This window comes from Lissotriton helveticus, chromosome 3_1 (assembly GCF_964261635.1).
Source record: "Lissotriton helveticus chromosome 3_1, aLisHel1.1, whole genome shotgun sequence".
NCBI lineage: Eukaryota > Metazoa > Chordata > Amphibia > Caudata > Salamandridae > Lissotriton > Lissotriton helveticus.
This window is the reverse complement of record NC_136061.1, coordinates 1,464,612,562-1,464,618,786: the sequence shown is the minus strand read 5'-3', so window position 1 is coordinate 1,464,618,786 and position 6,225 is coordinate 1,464,612,562. Positions and strand designations below refer to the sequence as shown.

The following is a 6,225-nucleotide window of genomic DNA, read 5'->3' as shown; positions in this document are numbered from 1 at the left end:
TAAATGAACAGTCACAGCCCGATCCTTCACCTAGCAATAATGAAGACCCTGATTCAGCAATAATCACTGTGTCTAGCCTTTCAGTAGACTTAGATAACCTTCACCAGCAAGTAAAAAATCTTTAGAACGAGATGGGAGAACTTAATGCTATGGTAACAAATCTTTTAAATTTGATAAATCAGCCATATATGTGCAAATTCACTTTTGCTGATAAAAGTTCCCTCACTACTAATGTTCCGGCCCAACAGCCCCCAAGTAATGTAAAGGGACCCCATAAGTGGCATTACTTGATCACATCAAAAGGGCCCCCACCTGAGATCAAATTATTAGAGACCTCAGGGGGATTGACCAACACAATATGGCCAGTACGGAATCCACCAATCCACGATCATGATCTGTGTTCTGGCGAGTATTCTGGCCATAAGTGTCCTACCTTGCCAGCACTGAACCAGAGATCAGAGAGCGGAAAAGTGGGCATAAATCACAATTGTTCTGTTATCTTAACCCATGTCCTGAAAAGTAGCCAATGGAGAATTCCTGAGGATGAAGAGGCCTATAAAAAATAAATCTATTCATTGGATTTGGAAGGTGCGAGGCTGTCTCTTTCTTATAAAGGAGGAAATCTTACGAGCTATTAGATCCTCACAAACTGGTGCTAACTTTAGGGAATATAGAGCTTATTCTCGCAAGCAGTGACCTTGTCAATAACCTCGTGGCCTTTGACACATGCACTTGCTCACTGTTTAAAACAGATATACATTTTAAATACACTCTGCCTGATAATTCTAGCCACCCTAACTGGGGAAATTTCCTTAAAAATCAACAAACTGATTCCCCCACTTGGATAGTAGATGGATTGAAAACCACTCTCTACCACCTTGGATGAGAGGATTGATTTCAACTCGACCAGCTATGCTATAGACAGGTCGAAATCCCTTCTAAATAGCCCGAAGGCTTTTACTCTTGCCACCTACTTGGTCAACCTTAATGTATAATTAGTTGGATGGACGGACTTCCATTATCCCTTAATAGTGTCTTTTCTGACCCCTAAACCTTGATCACCACAGTCAGCCTCCATTAGTTAACTTTGCTGTGGCTGGGAAGGAGATTTCGATAATATCCTGGAATATATCAGGCCTTAAATCTAAAATTGCCCTCCCAGACTGAAACAATTTTATTGAGTTTTGTGACATTTGCCGGCTCTAGCAAATTTGACCAATGGACCCCATTTTTAATCCTGGTTATCTTAATTATTTTAGTCCCACCTCAAGAGGATCTTTTGGGAGGTATTCAGGAGGGCTAACATAATGGGTCAGATTTGATTCTGATTTTGTTGCGCAGTTGCAGGCAGGTATAGATTTAACTCAAAATGGTCGATGCAGATCGCCCCGGAAAGCTCTTCATTGGTGGTCTCAACACGAGACTAACGAGAAGGCACTGGATCCTTTTTCGGGAAATGTGGACGAATAGCAGAAGTTCTTTTGATGAAGGATCGCGACACAAACAAACCCAGAGGTTTTGCTTTTTTGACCTTTGAGAATACGGCAGGCGTGAAAGATGAAGCAAGAGACATGAATGGAAAGGCTTTAGATAGGACGCTGCTAAAGGTCGAACAAGCTACTAAGCCGGCTTTTGAAACTGGAGCAAGACGAGGACCACCTCCGAGAAATTGTGGCATTTCAAGAGGGGGTTCTTCTATCAGAGGACAGCTGCCTATGAAGAAGGGCCCACCACCACAAAGTGTCAGTCCTCCACCTAAAAGGTCTGCACCTTCAGGACTAATCCGCAGCAGTGGTCGAATGGGAAGGAGAGCTCACTTGTCACGTGAACATGATGGATATGGCGGGCCCGCACGAAGAGGACCTGTGCCATCAAGGTAAGATGTTTATATATCACAAAGAGATGATGGTTAAGGTGGCAAAGATGGGTATTCTAGTAGAAATTAGGCCAGCTCATGGAATTCAAGAGATTATGCTCCAGCTCCTAGAGATTATGCATATCGTGAATATGGGCATTCCAGCCATGATGAATATGGATCAAAGGGATATAGTGACCTGGACGGTTATAGAGCACGGGATAGGGACTATGACCATCCTAGTTGCTCCTACAGAGATTCGTACGATGGCTATCGTTGACTCAAAAGTGAGTAATGGAAGTGGCTTGAGTTAAATGATGTGCCGTTTGTTACACGTGTCAACAATACTGATAGGTGCACTGTACCGAAATGTGGTCCACGGTTGCAGCCAAGCGGGTGAACTAGTCAGATCAGATTATAGCTGTTTTAAACACCTACACCTTGGATTGCAGTGATACTTTAGGAAACTCTGCTAGGAATAATTTTAATGGGTTTAAAGTTCAGCACGGTCCACATTTGCTTAAACGTTGCCTGTCCATACTGAGGGTTTGTATGGTAAATGAACAGAACAAAAACTTTTTTACAAATGTTTAGCTATTCAGTTAGTGACCTCCAATGGGATATCCCTCAATACTGATATTTTTAATGTCTACTGTAGAGATGTTCGGGGAGGACTATTTTGATTATTGATTAATATCTGATGATTCATCATCATGACTTGGGTCTTATAATAGGGGATGACTTTAATACCACATATGATCCTTTAGATAATGATGATGTCACTCAAGATGAAGAAGAGGTTGTGGTTGGGGATATTCCGCAGCTTGATCTCCCACCCATATGAAGATGGACAGAGGCTGATTTGCAACTGATGGCATTCACACTTGACTTTAGCTTAAGGGCCACCAATGGTAGAACCAAGTCTGATAGGCAGGAGACCAATACATTTTGCAATTCCATTCACTCAAGCCGTATACACTATTTCCTATTAGTTCTCCGATCCTAGTCCTCCCTTGTGGATAAGATGGGTGCAGTAAGGTTAGAGAGTGACCATGGCCGGTTAAGTCTTTTTATGGAATCCCTCTACCCAAGCTGGGAAATGAACAACACTTACCAGTTCATAAAAGGGATATCACCCACTCGAATGATACACAATATTTGAAATGGTCTCAAGAATTGGAGTCCCCTTGCATTTTACAAGAAATAAACAAGGATCAACAGGCCTGTTTAACCCCTCCCATGCTCGTGACGGAACCGCTCCATCACGAGCCTCGGGTGGGCTGTGCTGGTGACGGAGCGGTTCCGTCACGGCCCGCTCGGCGCGCCTGCATGGCGCTGATTACGTGCCTGCGCGGCGCGTTCTATTGAGCGGGTGGGGCCGTGACGGAACCGCTCCATCACAAGCACAGCCCACCCGAGGCTCGTGACGGAGTGGTTCCGTTACGAGCATGTGAGCGCCGCGCCCCCCCCTCCCTCCTAGCGCTGCAGCGGAATTGCCGCCGCAGCGAAGGGGTTAACAGAAATGACTTATTGTCCTTCTTCTTCAGTATGTGGTGAAACAATGATTGTCACACTAAATAAAGTCTTCAAGAAAATATTGTCCTACTATGTAGTCCCTAATAAGGGTCATAAAAGTTGTCTTCCAGAAAAAATAACTGGTTTAATAAGGAGTGCAGATCCTTACGCAGACACCTGGTTAAAGTGAATCACTGTCAAAATATCGACCTACAAAATATCGACCTCAAGAAATAACGATGCAGAAATATCGAAGGCAAGAATATCGACATCCTATCTACAACATGGTAAGTACAAAAATATCGAGAAAAAAATATAGATGTTAAAAATATCGATTTTATAAATATCGTTTTTTTCTGTAAAAATATACATGTAAAATAAAGTAAATAACACTAATAAATAAAATAAACATCATTAAAAATATCAAATAATGTTTAAAATTAATAAATAATACATATATATTAATAATACATTAATTAAACATATACATAAAATATATAATATATTCATACTTAATAAGTTGTAATAGTTATTTTAATAATTTATAAATGAATAACAAATATTATAAATTACAAATACATTTGCAAACATAAAACAAAAACATAAATAAAAAGTAAAGAATTAAGTTTAATGAATTACAAAAATTAAATATACCTTTAATATTTTTTAAAATTAATTATATATTAGATTATCTAAATTTATACAACAAAATTAGATAACTAAATAAATAAAAATACTATTCAAAATCCATAAGTAGAAAAAATACAGTAATAAAAAATGTTGGATAGCATAGAACTTAACATTACCATTCCCACTCCAGAGAGTGCAACAGTTGGGAAAATATAGGATAGCGTAGGGGTATAAATTACTATTCGAACTCCAGTGAGTGCAACAGTAGGTAAAGCGTTGGATAGCATAGGGGTAAAAATTACTATTCCAACTCCAGAGAGTGCAACAGTAGGGAAAGTGTTGGATAGCGTAGGGGTAAAAATTACTATTCCCACTCCAGAGAGTGCAACAGTAGGGAAAACGTTGGATAGCGTAGTGGTAAAAATTACTATTCCAACTCCAGAGAGTGCAACAGTAGGGAAAGCGTTGGATAGTGAAGGGGTAAAAATTACTATTCCAACTCCAGAGAGTGCAACAGTAGGAGAAGCGTTGGATAGCGTAGGGGTAAAAATTACTAGTCCCACTCCAGAGAGTTCAACAGTAGGGAAAGCGTTGGATAGTGTAGGGGTAAAAATTACTATTCCCACTCCAGAGAGTGCAACAGTAGGGCAATCATTGGATAGCGTAGGGGTAAAAATTACTATTCCAACTCCAGAGAGTGCAACAGTAGGGAAAGTGTTGGATAGCGTAGGGGTAAAAATTACTATTCCAACTCCAGAGAGTGCAACAATAGGGAAAGCGTTGGATAGGGTAGGGGTAAAAATTACTATTCCCACTCCAGAGAGTGCAACAGTAGGGAAAGCATTGGGTAGCGTAGGGGTAAACATTACTATTCCAACTCCAGAGAGTACAACAGTAGGGAAAGCTTTGGATAGCGTAGGGGTAAAAATTACTATTCCAACTCAAGAGAGTGCAACAGTAGGGAAAGCGTTGGATAGCGTAGGGGTAAAAATGACTATTCCAACTCCAGAGAGTGCAACAGTAGGGAAAGCGTTGGATAGCGTAGGGGTAAAAATTACTATTTCCACTCCAGAGAGTGCAACAGTAGGGAAAACATTGGATAGCGTAGGGGTAAAAATTACTATTCCAACTCCAGAGAGTGCAACAGTAGGGAAAGCATTGGATAGCGAAGGGGTAAAAATTACTATTCCAACTCCAGAGAGTGCAAAAGTAGTGAAAGCGTTGGATAGCGTAGGGGTAAAAATTACTATTCCCACCCCAGAGAGTGCAACAGTAGGGAAAGCATTGGATAGCGTAGAAGTTAATTATAACATACTTATAAATAATTGTTGTAAATAAAATATTTTAAAATTTAATTTTTAAATAACTCTACATCATTTGCAAATACCCATTTATAATTACTAAAAACATATTTAAAATTGAATAATTAACTAACACTAAATTAAAATTAAATACCAATAAATATGAATTAATAAATATCAATTACCAAATAATAAATATTGAACACTAAAATATTTTTCAAAACAAAAAACATATTGATGATTAAAAATTGATTAAAAATTACAAAATGGTAAACAATACATTTATTTTAAATAAAAAACATTTTTATGAAAAATGAATTACCAATTAATAAAATAAATTTCCAATTAATAAAAAGTAATTAACAATTAAGAATATCAATTACCAATTGTAAAAACTTAATTACTAATTTAAATAATGTAATTTCCAATTAAAAACATTAATTCCCAATTAAAAAAATGTTTTGCAAATTAAAAAAAGTAATTTCCAATTAAAAACCTTAATTACTAAATAAAAAAATGAATTGCCAATTACAAAATGTAATTACCAACCTTAATTAACAATTAACAAAATTAATTACCAATTAAATTAATTATTTACCAAGTAATAATTAATTAGAAATAAAAACATTATCAATACCAATAAAAAATAAATAATTACTTAATTGCAATTACATTACTTCCCACCCAATTCCCCTATAAACCCACAACCCGCTACATAACTTAAATGCAAAAATTAATTAAATTAAATTACAATTACTAGAAATTATTAATTAATTTACTATAATTAAATTACTTCCCACCCTATTCTCCTATAAACCCACAACCCGCTCCAATACTAAAACCTAAAATTAAATTAAAACTAACATTTTTAATATACAAAAAATAGCACACATATAATTTAAAACAAATAAAATACTTAAAAAA

General features: G+C 37.3%; 1 pseudogene; it reads left to right on the top strand.

The window, feature by feature from the left end:
* Nucleotides 1-1,369: 1,369 nt before the first annotated feature.
* LOC144824266 (RNA-binding motif protein, X chromosome-like) lies at nt 1,370-2,135 on the top strand (annotated as a pseudogene).
* Nucleotides 2,136-6,225: the final 4,090 nt, after the last annotated feature.